The sequence below is a fragment of the Mytilus trossulus genome, chromosome 14 (genome assembly GCF_036588685.1).
Source record: "Mytilus trossulus isolate FHL-02 chromosome 14, PNRI_Mtr1.1.1.hap1, whole genome shotgun sequence".
In the NCBI taxonomy this organism is placed as follows: domain Eukaryota; kingdom Metazoa; phylum Mollusca; class Bivalvia; order Mytilida; family Mytilidae; genus Mytilus; species Mytilus trossulus.
The window spans coordinates 72,251,976-72,272,333 of NC_086386.1; positions in this window are offsets into that span (position 1 = coordinate 72,251,976).

Sequence of the window (20,358 nt, forward strand, 5' to 3'; positions counted from 1 at the left end):
AATAGTGGATACAAAAACAACACGGACCCCACCAAAAACTATGGGTGATTTCAGATGCCCTGAAAGGGCTTAACAACCTCTCACGATTTGTGACGGTATGGATTGGGAGGTTCCTTTGTGTCTTAATTCTTTAGTTTTCAGGCAATTTCTCAAATCTTGGTTTCTTTGGCCCATAAATCTCTATTCTTTATTTTCTAGTCTCTCATTATTAGTTTATCTTTATATGTTTGTCATTTATTCTGCAATTTTTGTCCATTATTCATAATTTCTCTAATTCATTAACAACATGAATCCTCATTTGGATCAAACTGGGACTATGATAAAAGTTATTATAATAGTCCCAGGATCAACCAAAATTTAACTATACATGAAAAATAGCAAGGACGGGTCAGAACGTCCATAGGAAGGTTTGACTGGCAGTTTATAACATATAGACTAGAGGCTCTAAAGAACCTGTGTCGCTCACCTTAGTCTATGTGCTTACAATTATCTCATGTTTTCATAATGTTTAACATATGTTTTTCATATGTTTGAAAACATAATTTCATTTAAACATATGTTTAGGCCCGACATGAAAAGATATGATTTTGAACATATGAAAAACATATGGAAAACATATGTTTATAAAATCATATGTTTTTCATATGTTTTCCTACCAGACCTAAACATATGTTTTCATTTATATGTTTCCATATGTTTTTCATATGTTTTCATATGTTTGGCCTAGGCCTAAACATATGTATTCATATGTTTAGTCTAAACATATGTTTTCATATGTTTGGCCCAAACATATGTTTTCATATGTTTTTATATTATATATATTTTGTATATGTTTTTTTTAAATTGTCCAAATGCATTTATTTTCTCATGTGTATGTATTTTTGTTGGGATTTGTAAATAACCCAAAATACCTAATACATAGCAAAATCAAAAGCTCAAACAAATAAAAAGCAACTGTATACTGTACATTAGCATTCCTTTATGTAGAAAAATAATAATCACAATCAGTGCTCCATAATTTATATATCAAGTAGAACCTTTATTTTATTAAGTTGTTGTCTCTTTTATTTTCATATTTTTGTCTCTTTGACATACACCATTTTATTGTGTTTATTCTTTTTTCATATGTTTGTCTCTTTGACATATCCCATTTCTATTGTCTAGTCTTTGTTCTATTTTCATATTTTTGTCTCTTTGACATACTGCATTCTATGTTTGCCTCTTTGACATACACTAATTCTATAATTTATCTATATTCCATTTTCTTATTTTTGTCTCTTTGACATACCCCATTCTATGTTTTCTATTGACATACCTAATTCTATTGTCTATATTTCATTTTCATATTTGTGTCTCTATGACATACAACATTTCTATTGGCTATATTCTATTTTCTTCTGATGTAAGTGATATTTCTATTGCTAAATCACCATATACATATATGTTATTGTCTACACTGCTAGCTATTACAGGTGCTAGTGTATGTAGCTGCTTTGATGGCCCGTCATGGCTTGCTGTTCAGTGTGAGCATATGCTCTGTTTTGAAGACCGTACTTTGACCTATAATGGTTTACTTTTAATTGTGACTTGGATGGAGAGTTGTCTCATTTGCACTAATACCACATCTTCTTATATCTATGAATAAGAAAGACAAGTAGGTTGACTTTTGAGTTCAATATTGTATTAATTTTAAATGCATGTTCTTTGATCTGTTTCTTTACTTTTCAGTTCCTGCAATAAAAGAACAGAGTTTCAATCTCCACCGAGTTGCAAAAATTTTATCTATCAAGGGACAAAAACTAAAAAAAGGTACTTGAAAAAAAATTATAAATAAAAGGTGTGCTTGGAAAAAAAAATCTTTTTCTTGTATACGAAATATTTGAAACAGACATTCAAGAGCATTACTTACAGTAGACTAGAATCATATTCAAAACAGTGTGGTCCTGGCCATTGATTGACGACCTAAATTATCCCATTGACTGGGACAGATTAGGTGAACGTTTGTCGGTAACAATCACTGTTCACTATGTACTTGTTAAAGTCACTGAATCTGTGGGGTCACCAAAGGTTCTCAACATCTAAATAAAGCAATTCGAAAAACGAATCCGGAATAATACAATGTGTTGATTTATATCAATAATATAAATCAAAACATAAAGGTTATTCCTGAATAATTTTTCGAATTCTTTTATTATTAGAGGCGTTAAGAACCTTTGGTGATCCCACAGTTTAAATTCTATAATAAGTCCGAAGTGAGCAATGGTCGTTACAGACAAACGTTCACCTAATCTGTCCCAGTCAATGGGATAACTTAGATCGTCAATCAATGGCCAGGACCACACTGTTTTGAATATTATTCTATGTGTTTTATAAAAATTAATGTACCGTTGAGAGCACATACGAGGCCATTTTCTATTATTTTATATTTTCAACGGACATAACTCTTTGAAAAATAGTCAATCTTTCAAAATCAGTGAACTTGACCAAGATATTGCTGATATTAAAGTATAGTATAAGTTTGAATTGTACCTGCAAGAGAAATATAAAAACCTTACAATCATTCCATTTAAAATAATGTAGTTCACCTTTACTATAGTATCGAAAAAGACAGAATCAAGAGAAATTTAAGAAATAATTGACCGATAAATCATTGACAAAGTTATCGAAAAAAACTATAACCACAGACTGATCCTAAATTTTGATGACAGTTACGAGGACGGATCCGGCATAATCTAAGATCTAGGATCACTGTCTTGCTTTTTGAAAGCTCAACAAAGAGCAGAACATGTATATCTAAGCAATTATTGATACTTAATGCTGTTGTGATCCTACATCAAATTCTTTTTGTGTGTTCAATATTTTGGCATTACATAAAGTCATGCTTTATTAAGATTGTTTAAAATGACAAATGTGTTGTTGTTACATTAAAACCCTCAAAGGTGAACTGAAATAGATATTTTTGCATCTTTTATTATTTTGTTATTTCTTTTCAAGTAATTGTTTATTAGTCCACACCTTTGTGGCTGATTTTGACAGTTGTTTCTTATGTTGGGCGCCGTCTGCCATACTGTATGTAGTTTTAATTTTTCAATGATTCAAATTTTACATCCTTATACAAGTTGAAGGTTACTGAGGTATGGATTTTGATCATTGTTTATTGCTGTACAGTATCCAGTACATGTTTCATCTTCATCTTTTATTTTTTTAATTATTGATAGTTGTCACATACTCCATTCTCAACGAATATTCATACTTCTTTAATTCCAAGGCTCTGACTACTGCCTTTAATTATATCTTCTACAAATCCAAATGTTATTGGTGGAACGATCGTTAAATCGTGTGTTCCACAACTGTCTTGTAAGCGATCTTGTTTATCGGCCATGTTGCTAGAATACGACCTTAACCTCGTTCTGATAATTATATGAATATTCATGACATCTCATTAAGAATGGAGTATTGAGGATCATATCTCATCTCCATATATCTATATTCTAATTCTCAAAACACGCTCTACGGTTAAAAGAAAATTATTTAATTGTAATATGTTTTGATTCCTTGATGCATACCAGACATCAGAAAGACAGGAAAATAAACAACAGTATACTTGCACAATTATACTTGAAAAAGTTTTTAAACAGATTAAATTAAGGTGGTACCCAACACTTCAACTAAAATTAATTTTGTTCGTTTAATTTCATAAAATTTTGTCAAAGTATTTACTTTGATCCTTTAACAAAAATATAAAAAAATCAAAAATTTTGAACCAACCGTTTTGTAAGAAAAATTACACTGGTTATTTAGCAGTTTGACAAACACCAACTTTGATCATTGAGAAGCTTTATATTCCTTTTACAACACAACGTAATTAAAACGTTTAGTTGACTTTACAGAGTTATCTCCCTGTAGTGTTAGGTACCACCTTAACTGCATTTCTACATATGAACTTACTTTGATCATGTTGATACCAGTTTTTTTGGTAGGACATCGGCACGTACATGTACATCAGTGATTCTAATACTGCACTTTCCTTTTATTTAGTCATTATGCTAAAATAATAAATTTTAATTTAATCCAGAAGTCCAGACAAAAGCTAGATGTAGTATGAACTGATGCTCACTAATTTATACTTTTACTTTTGAGTGAATGGAAACAATTTATAAACAAATAACAGAAAGAACACTGTTCAGTGTAACTTATAAGTATATGTATAGCATGAACTTTCTCATATAAAATGAACTACTCTGCTGTCTAAAGTTTAAAAAAAAACCATTTAGGCATTAACTCCTGTTTATCTTTATTTGCTGTTTCATAGGCAAAATTGTTAAAGTCATAAGAAACCTCAAATCAAAAAAAAATAATGCATATGATTTTAATAACTCAATGGATAGTTTTCATTATAAAACTTATGTACATATACTTTTTTCTGAAGAAAATTCTTTAATTTATTCATATTTAGAAGAAGTTTACTTTATTTGAATAGCTTCCTTCCAGCAAGCAATTCCCCCGACATATTTTCCGTATGCAAGGTGACATCGGTGTGACCCATCTCGTAAAAATCCGGTGACTACAATACGCATGGATGTCCTTAAAATAAACTACTATCTGAATTTACATGGTAAACACGTGCTCAATTTCCATGCTTTTTTGTTTATTTTTCGTCAATTGTTGACAAACAGGTGACAATCGTTAAACTTCGGCTTCAAAACACGAACTTTAATTACCTGCCATATTTTCACAACAACACTGACCGATTGAAAAAAAAATGACAATTATACGAAATTTACACGAAAAAACTGATAAATTCGAGCACAGAAGACTAAGTTTATGATGTTTGTATGCATTGGTTCAAGAATTGGAATAACATTATTTTTCACCGGTCACTCCTTTCTTATGACTTTAAAATACAACATTTATAGGCATTATTAAACTCATAAACATAACATGTTGTCATTTGTGTTACCATCCATATTTTATTGATCTTGTATTGCTTATCATTTTAATAGCCTGTTAAGTTTCTCTCTATCTTCTTTAATTCTTGCTGAAAACACAAAAGAGGATATAAAAAAAAATCATTTCAGGGCAATTACTCCTATAAAGAGACACAGTCTACTTATCTTTGTAAAAGATTGCAAAATTACGAAAAAGTTGTTAAAAATTGACTATAAAGGGCAACAACTCCTTAAGGGTTCAATTGAAAATTTTGGTCATGTCGACTTTTGTAGCTCTTACTGTGCTAAACATTATTGCTGTTTACAGTTTGTCTCTATCTATTATAATATTCAAGACAATAACCAATTTCCTTAAAATTACTAATTCAGAGGTAGCAACCCAACAACAGGTTGTCAGATGCGGCATCTTGGTTGATGGGCAGGGTCATCAGATATATTTTTTCAAACTAGATACCCTAAGGATGAGTTAGGCTAAATTTGGTTTTATTTGGCTCAGTAGTTTCAGAGGAGCAGATTTTTGGAAAAGTGTAAGGACATTGACAGACCTTAAGTCTAAAAAGAACAAGCAATTAAGGTTTTAATTGAACTTCCAATGCTTTTTCTATAAAATATAAAAAAAAAAAAAATTTCACTACTGACATGAAATCAAAACTTGTAACATGTGAAGAGTCTTGACAGCAACAAAATATTCAAACAAAGTCAATCCTTTTCATTACATGTTGTGTACATACCTCTCGTCATAAAATAATTAATTGTCTGCTTCTCTTTATATGCACATAAATCAATATGAAAATCTATGAATCCATCAAACAATATCGAAATTAATGCCTCAAAGAATTTCCATTTGTTGATTAGCTTCTTCTTGAAGTACATGTACTTTCATTGAAAATGCTATAAGAAAAAATGTAAAATCAAATGAAGTTAAAATATCTGCCAAATTGCCTTAAGGATGTACACCTCTGAGAAACTAAAAATTTCTAGAATTAAACTTTTTTTCTTAACCTGATTTTTGGGTTTATAATAAAATTGAAAATGGAAATGGGGACTGTGTCAAAGAGACAACAACCCGACCATAGAAAAGACAACAGCAGAAGGTCACTAACAGGTCTTCAATGTAGGGAGAAAATCCCGCACCCGGATGCGTCCTTCAGATGGCCCCTTAACAAATATATACTAGTTCAGTGATAATGAACGCCATACTAAACTCCAAATTGTACACAAGAAACTAAAATAAAAATAATACAAGACCAACAAAGGCCAGAGGCTCCAGACTTGGGACAGGCGCAAAAATGCGGCGGGGTTAAACATGTTTATGAGATCTCAACCCTCCCCCTATACATCTAGCCAATGTAGAAAAGTAAACGCATAACAATACGCACATTAAAATTCAATTCAAGAGAAGTCCGAGTCTGATGTCAGAAGATGTAACCAAAGAAAATAAACAAAATGACAATAATACATAAATAACAACAGACTACTAGCAGTTAACTGCCATGTAGCTCCAGACTTCAATTAAACTGATTGAAAGATTATGATTTCATCATATGAATATCAGGCACGATCCTTCCCGTTAATGGTTTAGTATCATACCATCATAACATATATGAGAAGAACATAATCCGTGTCATGCCAACAACTGGTTTTTGAATAGATGTGTTTAGTTCCGATGCAAAGACCCTATAAGTGAATCAATATTAACGCCAAAATATGCAATCTTTAATGACCTGACAACAGTATCGTAACTATATTCCTTCTTAATAAGTCTATTTAAAGGTTTTGTTAGGTTCTGAGGTGGGTTTTTTTTGTGCTTTATAAAGAATATTTCCATAAAAAATTGGATGTGAAATACCTGAACGTATAAGAAGTCTGCATGTTGAGCTATATTTACGAATGATGTTCTTATACCGATGATAAAATTTAGTAAATGTTTTGACTAGTTTGTGATATCGAAAACCCTGGTGTAATAATTTTTCAGTAATAAATAATCTTCTCTCGTTAAAATCTAAAACATTGTTACATAAACGAGCGAATCGTACACGTTGAGATATATAAACACCGAAAGATAGTGACAAAGGAACGTTACCATCTAAAAATGGATAATTAACGATGTCCAATTGACCTAGTTTTTTTGTTTATTGCTACTAAAAAATTACCAAAAAGAGTTTGAACATATATATTCACATTCTCACTTTTTAAATGCCCATTTTATTAGGTGTGTGAATTTTTTCTTAATGAGAATGTGAGGCAATGTGGTATATAGGGTAGAAAAATCAAAACTTTCAACAGATTCAAAATCACCAATATAAGCATGCAATTTATCAAGTACTTCCAACGAGTTCTTGACACTCCAAAAGTAATTAATTCCACTATTTTCGAAGGCCTTATTTGAACAATTTATTATCAGGTTTTTGATTGTATGTAAAAAAATAATTGGTGAAGAAAAAAGCATGTGGTGGTGCACTTCTTTTTTTGCTACGATCCTTTGAAAATACCCAATTTTGATGATTTTCCCATTTTTCATCAATTTCTACCCATTTTTGGGCTATTATCGTGAAAAAATCACAATTCCACAATTAAACTTTTTTTCATACTTTCAAGAAAGATGAGGTGGACTAATCTGAATAAATTTAGCTTACAAAAACTATAGGTAGGTGTTTATATAAGAAAGTTTTATCATATTTTGATGCTTTTTTTGTGTCAAATTTGCCATGCTGTCAATTTTGTAAATTTGTGATTTTTCTCAGTTTTAAGAACAAAATGCATATTATTTCAACTTTTTTTGTTATAAATGATTGAAAAATACATATCTAAGAAATTTGAAAAAACAAAAATGATATGGGATGTACATGATTCTTGTAAAATCATTTTTTGTACCCCTCATCCATTTTCTCAAAATTTTGGCTAAAAAGACTGACTTGATTGGTCGTAACATTTGAAAACGGGATTACTCAAAAACTGTTCATTGGAAATACCCATTTTTTCACAGAGTTATGTTTGATTATAATATTTTTAAAATTCATTTATATTTTCCACTTGTATCACATTTTTTGGAAATAATTCCCGAACTAGATTTCAACGAGACTGAAACCTCCGAAGAATACATCCTTAAATATATTTATACGTCATGTTATATGGCAAAATTAGCTTATTTTGATCTTTTTAAACAAGATCTAGACTTACCAGGAAAAAATAACTACTAGTATATACATGTAAAAAGTATTAAATTATTTGAATGTTCTAATCCATCTTATTAAATCCATCTGAACATTTTATGAGTTCAATGGTCGTTAAATTGGATCCTTGACTAAAAAAATTCTTGTTATGATGTATAATGCCAATCTTTTTCATCAGTCAACAGTACATGGTCAAAGGGATAACTTTAAATAAGTTATTTGTGAAAATAACATGCATGTTGTTATGCCAGATAATTTCATGATTTGTCTACTTTTAGTTTCTAAATTTTTCTTCATCTGTTGTAACATATGTTTGTTATTTGTTGTTTTTGGTGGGCACTAGGGATTTTTTTAAACTATATATGCACAGTTACTAAATACATAAACTTTATAACTAATTTTCAAATTAAATAAATATATTTTTAATCAACCCTGGTAATTTCTTTAGTCAATGTGACAAGGATTTCAAGGGATTTAACTTAGCTGTTATAATAAGGCTTAGTTATAATTATCATGATTATTAGACATGTAATGTATTACATGTATTATATGAGACAGTTTGGGTGGCATCACTTTTACCGTTCTTGAGTTATACCCTTACAGTCCCTTTACAAGTGGAATAAAATGGTCCACAGGGCGCAACTTGATAGGACCGCAGAGGTCGAACCCTGAACAGTTGGTGCAAGTATGGACACAACATTCAAGCTTGATACAGCTCTATATTTGGATTGTGATTAAATAGTTGACACAGCATAGTTTTCTGACACAGAACGAACAAAATTTTAATTGGACATTTACCTTTAATGGTCCAATATCCCAAATCTAAATGCATGGTTAGATTCGGCATATCAAAGAACCCCAAGAATTCAATTTTTGTTAAAATCAAGCTTATTTTAAGTTTAGACCCTTTGGACTGTAATGTAGACCAATTTGAAAACAGGACCAACATTTTAAAATCTAAATACACAGTTAAATTTGGCATACCAAAGAACTAAGTTCGAACAAAGTTTTATTTGTGTTTCATTTTGGACCCCAATCAATGTCAATATGAAACAATTTATAAACAGGGCCCAAAATCCTAAAACCTAATACACTGTTAGATTCAGCGTATAAAAGAATCCTAGGAATTCAAGAATTAAACCTCATTGAAATTGGTAAAAAAATAAGCAATTTAGAAAAGTCTTGTTTTTGGACCCTAATTCCTAAACAGTGAGGGCCAAGACCCCCAAAATCTATCGGAGTCTTCCTTAATTGGTATGGAACCTTATGGTACAATTTCAGAGAGATCCATACACTCACACACAAGTTATTTTCTGGAAACTAGAAAAATGCTTATTTGGGTCCCTTTTGGTCCTTAATTCCTAAACAGTTGGGACCCTAACCCCCAAACTCAATCCAATTTTTCCTTCAGTGGTTATAAACCTTGTGTTAAAATTTTATTGATTTCTATTTTCTTATACTTAAGTTAATATCTGGACACCATATGTCTTCAAACGACGCTGACGAGGATGACGACGAAGTGATACCAATATACAACCATATTTTTTTTATTTTAGCGGTTGTATAAAAATGGCTGAATTCTTTGTTTCCGTTTTCTTATTTTAGTTAACTTTTGCCTTGACCAAATGAAAATTAAACACAATGCTTATAACCACATGAAATATACACTTTGTAACACAGATCAAGTTTTGAATTATAGAGGAATTACTTATACATTTGTACCTTTCTAGAGTTATGACCCTTTACAAATGAATACATTGTTATTTTTTTGTTTCCACTCTCTTTTGAAATTTGAAGTTATATACACAAAGATGTTTAAATTTAGACAGTGTTAATGAGATCAAGACAATGTCAAATAAACCTTGATAGACAGATTTTCCAACGCATGCAAATAATTACTGCATACAGCAAAAACTGACCTATTTTCTATACTATAGTATCTGAGAAATGGACTAAAACCTTAACCAGACAAGGTATGAAGGTTTGGTAGTAAATACCTTGTTATTGGCTTTGTACTAGCTGTCAGTAACTAAGAGGTACATGTAACTCTCAAATCTATACTTAAAAAGTCTTATTTGTTGTGGTGATGTATAAATACCCTGCCTGGTCATGCTGGTATGTTAGATGTCTTTCTGCTTTGTATATATCTAATGTCAAATGAGTTAAGCCTTTTTCACACCACTAACCCAGGTTGGGAGGGGGGTTGGCGTCAACAAACTAGTTTGACTCTATCACATGCTGTATGTGCCTGTCCGAAGTCAGGAGCCTGTTATTCAGCGGTTCATGTTGTAGTTCGTTGATGTATATATTTTATTTGTTTATACATGTATGTTGTTGGTTTTTTTTATAAATCATAATAAGACCGTTAGTTCCTTCATTTGAATTGTTTTATATTTTTCATTTTCATTTGGCTTCTTTTATTAAGCTGACTTTGCAGTATGCTCTTCTCTGCTGAAGTCAACTTGTAGGATAGTCCAAATTATTATGACGTCTAGAAAGGATATTTTAAATTGTTGCGTTGACGCTATTCTGGGACATAAGGTGTAAAATAAAATACAATCAGGGCAGTAAATGACCCATTTTATGCCGAAAATGACATTTTGTCGGGCCTTTCCCTGTATGCAATGTACCTACCTTAAAATGAAAGGCCCCCTGAAGTTGAGAAATTTTTGTTGTTAATCAGGCTTCTTTTGGCTGTCCCAATCGAGCTGTTTTGATTTCATTTCAGAGACACAATTTTCAAACCTTGAAATGAAATACATACTTAAAGACTCATATTAAAATTAACTTTAATTATTCATTTCAAATTATTATATCGTAACACTGTTTGTTTACACTGAAAATTTTATTCGGTTAGGTTTTGTCAAATGCAAGGCGATTTTCCTGTGCCAGAAAGATTCCAATCCCTTTTAATAGAATCTAGCACTTATATGCATCACTATTGCCAACATTGTCACTTCGATGTAATTGATTGATTGATTGATTGATTCTCTTTATTTCCGCCATTATACTGAAGATTTACATTTTATAACACAAATATACTAATTACAAGAAATGAACACCATATAATTACAGACTACAATTAAATCACACACAAACAAACAAACAAAAAAAATGTTACTTATATCTATGTTTATCTCCTATGCTAGCAGCTACATTTGTTTAGTTCAGATATTTTAGTGACCAAAATTAAACCTATGCTCAGATAATTCGCCTTTAAATTTTCCGTACAGATGAAATATATGATCTGCCAAGCAAAACATCATGTTTCTCCAGTTATCAGAGTTCACAGATTGCATAAAGTCTGTAACACCACCAAGTAAGGCTACGATCATATCGCTATCATTTTGCTGAAAAGCGTACAGATTCCTTGATTGGTAAAACATCAACAATTCCGTAAAACATTTTATGTCTTGCATCCAAAAGTTTTTCACAGTATAACATTAAGTGTTGAACGACATCTGTAGAATAATAACCGCATAAAGAGCACTGGCCATCCTTTATTGCTATTGAGCCAAATTTTACTATGACTAATAGTTTATAATTCAAATGCTGATAGACAACGGCAAGACGTAACAGTCTGTGAATAGTTAATCTGTTTTGAATTTCGTAGTAACGACAAAGTTCTGGTCAACACTGTATAGATGATTTCCAAATATTTTCTTCTCGGATTTCAATTGATTGATTTACAATTTTGGACCATAGTTTTTTATCCGGGATATACAAGTCATCCATGTAACTCTCAAGAAAGGAATGCATGTCATATTTAGTCAGAGTTTTTATTAAGTCGTATGTTATTGAACGTTTATCGGATTCACCAAGCAAAAGTTGACTGAGACGTAGAATAAATAATTGTTTATGAGTTGTATTGGACTTAGCTCTGAGCAACCGTCCGAGGAACAATAATTTAAATTTATCGATGAGTCCTTGTATAGACCATAGTCCTACGGTACTTGTACAAAAATCAGTTGACGATCGTTTATCTAGACCCAATACAAATCGTACGAAATATCGTGGTGGTTGCTCTTACATTTTGGTTTCAGCAAATGTTAACGTTCCCCAAAGCTCACACGAGTAAAGTGCAGTTGGTAACACAATACGTTTCCAAATAGTAGTATTTGTAATTGAGTTCATGCAACTCCGATTAAGTCCTATACTGTATAGAGAAAAGAGGGACGGAAGATACCAAAGGGATAGTCAAACTCATAAATCTAAAACAAACTGACAACGCCATGGCTAAAAATGAAAAAGACAAACAGAAAAACAATAGTACACATGACACAACATAGAAAACTAAAGAATAAACAACACGAACCCCTCCAAAAACTAGGGGTGATCTCAGGTGCTCCGGAAGGGTAAGCAGATCCTGCTCCACATGTGGCACCCGTCGTGTTGCTTATGTGATTACAAATCCGGTAAATAGTCTAATTCGGTAGGTCACATTCATGAAAGGGAAGGGGATTGTAGTTGCGACGTAAGGAACATATCCGATATCATTTGTGAAATGGTTATTCCATAACGGTCAACCAACTCGTGATGGCGTCCGTAAAATTTACGAAGGGATGATTTCAACTTCACCATTTGGAACTCTTGGTTTAATAGCATCCTTGTAAGCAGCAACCCTCTATCAAGAAAATCATGATAGGAAATGCAAGCACGGGAATATCGTATCAATTGGGAGATATATATACCCCGTATGCAGGTGCTGCTGGAATGTTGCTACTTAGAAATGGAAAGTTCACAATTGGAAAGCTGAAATCATCTCTTTTGTCGTAAAGTTTTGTTTTCAACCGACCCTCATTGTCAATTTCTAGATGTAAGTCAAGATATGAGAATGTAGATTCATTTTCATCTTTTTGCACGCCTTATCAGTACGATCGTATGATTTCATATTACTATCAATCAAAGTTCCAGCATAAATTATACTTTGCTTCATAGGATCCTTTGTTTCACCCAGACAAAACTCATACTTGGACTCATTATGTTTTATAGTAGTTTTTGCTGGTTTGAAGAGAAGGTGAGTGCTCTTAGTTGCGTTGTATTTCAACCGCCATGTATATGCATATTTATTGACAACATTCAACATTTGTTGTAACCAGATTTTATGCCACTAAGTAAAGTGGTGTCGTCCGCTAATAAAATTGTAAGTATATGTATATGTTCAATCATCAGTTTGTTTCCAATAGTTGAGTGATTAAATCATTGATGAATAAAGCAAATAGCCATGCTGACATAACTCGACCTTGTCCTACACCTTGTTTTATTTTAAACACCTGACTATTTAAACGGTTATATTGTACATGTGCAGTTGCTGTCTTAAATGCATATATTTGACATATGTATTATTTTCCACATTTTACTGGTAATTCCAGCATTCCATCATTTAAACAAAAGTCCGTCTTGCAAAATACGATCAAAGGCCTTTTCGTTGTCTAAGATTACTGAACAAACATAGGAGCAAGTTCGATATAGTACCTAATTGACTCTTTTAATGTATAAATAGCAGGAATTGTAAGCCATGAGGTACGACATTGTCTATATTTTCCAACAGATTTTGAATACGATACAAAAATATCTTTTCTAAAAGTTTTTCTAAAACTGATGTTAATGTCACAGCTCTGTAACTGTTGGGATTAGTTTTATCTTTATTACTCCCTTTAAACAGTGGAATAATAATGCCATGTCTAAAACAAACAGGTAGATATTCAGTTTTCAAGATCATATTGAAAAGTTTTTACAAACATTTGATCACTTGGTCACCGCCATATAGTATATGTTCGTTAGTAATACGACCCGGCCCGGTGCTTTACCACACTTTAAAGTATTTACTTGTCCCCGAATTTCTTCTAAGGTAATTTCTTTTTCAAGTTCTGGAATAGATGCTTTATCACTATTTTCAAAGTATGTTTGCACTTTTGACGAAATTTCATGGTAAAAAAGTTTCATTGAAACATTCCGTTGGTTGCTCAGAGTACAGATCGCGAAAATATTTACCCCATAATTCACATCTATATACTACTATCGTTTGTAGCTTCAGTACCATTGTATGACGATTTTGTAGTTGATGGACCGCTTTTTTGAATACGGCGTACTCGTTGGTAAAATTCACCAATATCCATTTCAGCAGCAAGTTTTATATCCTCGAAATTTTTCCTCCTGCCAAAGTTTTTCAGCGATTCGTTTTCGCTTACGAAATTCTCGTTTTTTGTTTTTATATTCGATATAGCTGAGATCAGTTTTTTCCCTTGTTTTATTGTTGTTTACCCATTTACGTCTTGCATTTCTTTGCTCGAAATGACTGTTATTAAGATTTTGTTTTTTCCAATAAGGTTTTAAGTACGGTCGGAATGTTCCAACTGGAATACAAGAATTTGCCGCCATATGAAGAGCGTTTATTAGAAGCGAGGAGAATCTCTCAACGTCACCTTTTGATAAATTATCAGAGTTTGTCTCAAAGTTTAAAAGTTTATCGATTTCGGTTTGATACATCTTGAGTTCAAATTCATCTGCTTTTGACCATTTCAATGTCTTTTTATTTATGTTGTATGCGTTTGACGTCCTACTTAGCAGATCAATATTCAACTATACAAAGACTGGCTAATTATCAGAAACTTCATACGGAGAATTTGATTTAACCTCTAAGGTAAAAATATCATTTGACAAATATTCAGGAACACAAATATAATCTAATAATGATCTTTTGGTAAAATCTTTACTTCTAAATATATATTTAGGCCAACTCTGCACTGTAGTAATAGTGCAGGACATAGATTTCTATCATTCAAAAAATTTGAAAAGTATGTTAATTTACCACTTGTAGAAATACTTGTTAAGTCCATATTACAGTCACCTCCTACAATAGTAGTACAATCTTCAGAATACATATCATAGCATGTACATAACTCATCAATATAAATCATATAAACCTCCGAAAAAAAATTGTGGAGGGTAAAAGTACACATATTAGGCAAATGTCATACTATTTATCTGAACAAAGTTTTACTCCGCACATTCTATCATTAATACTATTAAGACTTTGTATTTTAAAATTTAATGATTTTCGTACTAAAATAGCCGTTCCACCAGAACCTTCAACTGTTTTATTACTATTAATACCAATACTGTATATTAAATGAAAATTATCTGCAAAAGTGCTCAAAAATGAAATATTGTTTTCGTTTAACCAATGTTCTGTTAATAAACAAACATCTGATTCCTTTGAAACAGACTGAAAGTATGAGGTACCATACATTGCACCTCTCATATTCCATGTCGAAACCCGCAACATATGAGTAATTACAAAAAGTATAGATAATAGTTTAATTAGTCCCATTGTGATTCTGTTTTGTTGTTGGTTGTATTAAAGTTGTAGGGGACGTAATCCCTCCAGTATATTCCTTTTGGCCAGAACTGATTGTCCGTTTCAATTTTATTGAAATAGTCATTTTCATTTATATTCACACGCATTATATAAGTAGATTTACCCCTACTTTCTCACCTTTTCAACAGTTTTGTAAACGTAATATGTACATCTTTCTGTTCCGCATACGTTCTCACAACATGGTATGGTTTGTCGGCAATAACATTATATAAAACAATTCGTCTTGTTCGTTTTCTAACAATACCTCGAAATATAGCTGTATCATTGTCAGTTACTTTTGTCTCTATTGGTCGCACCATTTCATCATATTGGAGGTCTTTGGTTAGTGTAGAGTACACTACAAACTGCTCAGAGTCTGAATTGACCAGTTTTTGTGCTCGACCAGTAAAATCGAGCACACATTTTACTCGACTAGTCTCGACATTGTCTCGACTGGACTTAACTGTACTTAAGTGTACTCGACTAGGTCTCGACTTTACTTAATTAGTCTGAAATAGTCTTGACCAAGGCTCGACCTGTCTCCACCTGTCTTGACTAGTCTCGACTCAGTCTGAACCAGTCTCGAGCTGTCTCGACTAGTCTCGACTCAGTCTGAACCAGTCTCGACCTGTCTCGACTAGTCTCGACCTTCAAATTTAGTTTTGACTGGTATAAAGAAGCCCATCTAACTTAATTAAATATTGATCTTACAAAATTCAAGCTTATTTGGTAGTTTGATTACTGGCTGTGAAATAAAAAAAAATTTTTTTTACAATAGGTAAAAATAAAAATTATTATATAAATTCAGATAGGCATCTTTAAATTTTCTAATAACTTTTTCAAATCAACTTGGATTTTCATCAAACTATGCACCTATCTAAGATATATATCAAGCTTACTGAATCCCATTTCGTTTACTTTTTTGTTGTATATCTATGAAATTTAAGAATTAAAGTCATCTCGGTAAAAAAAGCTAGGATTTGCAATTTGGACAAAATAGAGATAGGCATCTTTAATTTTTTTAATAACTTTTTCAAAATCACTTGGTTTTTCATCAAACTATGCAGCTATCTTAGATATAAATTAAGCTTACTGAATCCCATTTCATTTACTTTTTTGTTGTATTGCTGTATAGTTTGATGACAATCAAAGTTGATTTGAAAAAGTTATTAAAAAAATTAAAGATGCCTATCTCTATTTTTTCTGAATTGCAAATCCTAGCTTTTTTTACCGAGATGACTTTAATTCTTAAATTTTACAGCAATACAACAAAAAAGTAAATGAAATGGGATTCAGTAAGCTTGATATATATCTAAGATAGCTGCATAGTTTGATGAAAATCCACGTGATTTTGAAAAAGTTATTAAAAAAATTAAAGATGCCTATCTCTATTTTGTCCAAATTGCAAATCCTAGCTTTTTTTACTGAGATGACTTTAATTCTTAAATTTCATAGATATACAACAAAAAAGTAAATGAAATGGGATTCAGTAAGCTTGATATATATCTTAGATAGGTGCATAGTTTGATGAAAATCCAAGTTGATTTGAAAAAGTTATTAGAAAATTTAAAGATGCCTATCTGAATTTATATAATAATTTTTATTTTTACCTATTGTAAAATATTATTTTTTTCTTTCACAGCCAGTAATCAAACTACCTAATAAGCTTGAATTTTGTAAGATCAATATTTAATTAAGTTAGATGGGCTTCTTTATACCAGTCAAAACTAAATTTGAAAGTCAAGACTAGTCGAGACTGGTTCAGACTGAGTCGAGACTAGTCGAGACAGGTCGAGACTGGTTCAGACTGAGTCGAGACTAGTCAAGACAGGTCGAGACAGGTCGAGCCTTGGTCAAGACCATTTCAGACTAATCAAGTTAAGTCAAGACCTAGTCGAGTACACTTAAGTACAGTTAAGTCCAGTCGAGACAATGTCGAGACTAGTCGAGTAAAATGTGTGCTCGATTTTACTGGTCGAGCACAAAAACTGGTCAATTCAGACTCTGAGGAGTTTGTAGTGGTAATCAACGTAATTTTAGACTCAGTGTAAATTTTGTTGTCTTTTGCGTAATTATCACATCATTTGAATTACTTTCATTAAGGACAATGTTATTTCCACTTGTTATCGGTTGCTTGCTGATATACACAATGTCTGTCGAAGTGTCATTTTTCGTTGATTTTTTTCTGTTGCATTTTGTTTCTTTAGTTTATTGTCTATAACATCCAGTCGGCTTATTATTTTGTCGTTAGTCTGCCTTTGTTTTTCGTTGCCTTGAATGATGTCGTCTTTGTCTTTTATCTGTTGTCCTTGTAACTTTATTTCAGCTTGAAGTTTACCAATTCTGTCCCGGCTCTCGTGGATTTGGCTTTGTAAGTTTGTTATTAATATGTCTTTTTCGTATAATTTGTTTTTCAGCATTATTGTTTCATTTTCAAAGTTTTTGTTGAGTTTGTCAATTTTGTCATTCATAGGTTTCATGTTATCATTAATCATCTGTTTTATTTCCATTAACATCGAAAGCACAATAGTATTTTCATCGTTTGTACTGGTTGTTTTGTTTGATAATTTGTTAAGAATATCGGACATTTTCGAATCCGTTTCATCGGATACTGTAGCCGTTCTTTTGCTCTTTGACACACATTGTCTTAGCTCAGAAGCATTATTTTTGCTCTTTCATGACACTGATAAATGACATATATGTCATCCACTAATTTTTCACCTAGTGGCTGACCATTGCCACGCTGTGTTCTTTCTACTAGTTTTGTATCACAATATGTTTGCTCACGATTCCGAATTAAATCAAATATAGAATTTCTAATAGGACGGAGATTATCTGTGTCTGTATGTTTCAGGAGGTCGTGTTTAAATATTTTTCTATCAAGTTGTCCAAAGCTGGATTTTATTAAATTAAACATATCTTGGTCATTAAATTGGCTATTGGTCATACCATTTTGTGTGTTGTCAATCATATCATTAGACAAATCGATTTCATTTTGTTCCGTTATAAACGAATCATTTTCACCGATGTCACTCATGTTGTATACACTTTCTACCTTGATTTCTACTCACTTTGTAGATAGGTTAAAATGTTATCATTTTACAAAACACTTTTACGTTGTGTTTTATAATCCGAGACCCAAATGGCAAGGCTAACAGAAGCAATAGTATTTGTTTTGAATTTGGGTAGAACTGTATAAGATTGATTGCTTGCTCTATTGTACATTTATCCCAATCTAGACGTAGATCTAGAATAGACGTAAAAGTAACAACCAGTGCTATTAAAATAATGCATGATTTTAACCCCTTTTTATCTTTTCAGTGTTTTTTTCTTTTTTTTTTTTGTCAGCTTGCAATAGGAGGCAACTGCCTACATGCCTCTTTGTAATTTACGGTCCTGAGAATATGATAACTTTCAAGAAATCATATTTTTTTGGACTACATTTGTACTTACAAGTACTATAACTTATAATTGTTGGCGGGCCTCGGTGGCCAGGTGGTCTAAGTAGTTACTACTGTAATCACTAGCAAGTCAAGTTGACAACACTGAGGTAACACTGTGAGTTTGAACCTCGCTCGTGTGGGTGCACTCAACTCCAATCTTAATTGAATAGGATTGTCAGTTTTCCTATCTAAACATGCTAAAGTCAATGGTTTTCTCCACCAATAAAACTAGCAGTCATGAAATAGCCTAATTGGGGTGTTTAAAAGTGGCGTTAAAAAAACTGAAATCAAATATAATTGTTTGGATCATATCACATCTTCTTTTTTTCTATTTACATGTACATTTAAGTACATGTTAGTAGACCTTTCATGCACTCATAATAATTTGAGCTTCAATTAAAAGTGATGATTTTCAAGATTATGCCAGATATGTGATTCCCATTTTGGAATTAATTTGTCAGTTGATCATAATTAAAATTTGGGAAAAAGTTACATGTACATTATTACCTATGCAATGTATGAAAAAGTATACGTTTTTTACATCTAAACTTTATAAAATGAATGGGAGTAATAGAACCCCAGCGACACCTCCTATATAATCCATTCAGTATAGATGTTTTCACATCTCAAGGGGGGCGAGGGCCGGGGAGTGCCATGACGTGCTGCTAGAATATGTCACTTTTTCAAGCTTGAAAATATGAGAATAGGTGGGGAAAACTTTCAGAAATATATAAGGTAGATAAAGTTCCAATTACTTGTTTATGAAAAGCCCTGTCAATTTAACAGCCGCAAGTTTCGCCGTAAATAAACATTATTACACACAGAATCCTAGCCTTGAATGTTCCACTTTTCCAACACATCCCACAAAACCCAACCAATATGGGAAAAGTTTACCTTTGCAATATATGAAAAGGTAAACAATTTTAAGATCTAAATTTTATGAAAAGGGTGGGATAACGTACAGAAGTTGAACCCCAGCGACAATCAGGCCCCCCTGTCAATTAAGTATAAAAGCTCAGCTAAAAACCAAAAGTGTTAATACGTTTATTGTCATATTGATGCCCCCCCTTTTCCCCCTTTTTCAAAGTTAAGCTTATCTCTAAAGCCAAAAGGGTTTACAAATATAGTTATTTGGGATGTATTTGTGTCTTAATCGTGTAACAAAAAAAAACTATATAACATCCTCAATTTAGATAGTGAAACATTTTTTTCTGCTTTTGTCCAATAATAAAAAAAAATGTGCACCATTATATAAATTTACCTTTGGTTGCCCTTTTACGTAATCCATGAAAACAAAACACTGACACTCTAATGTCTACTTTCACTCTATAAAGACTTTCATTTCTATGTTTCGTTACCCGATTTCTTCTTGTTAATCGCCAAGTCACCCATTTTAATTTAGTTGTTTATAAAAAACTTTTTAAAAACCCTGC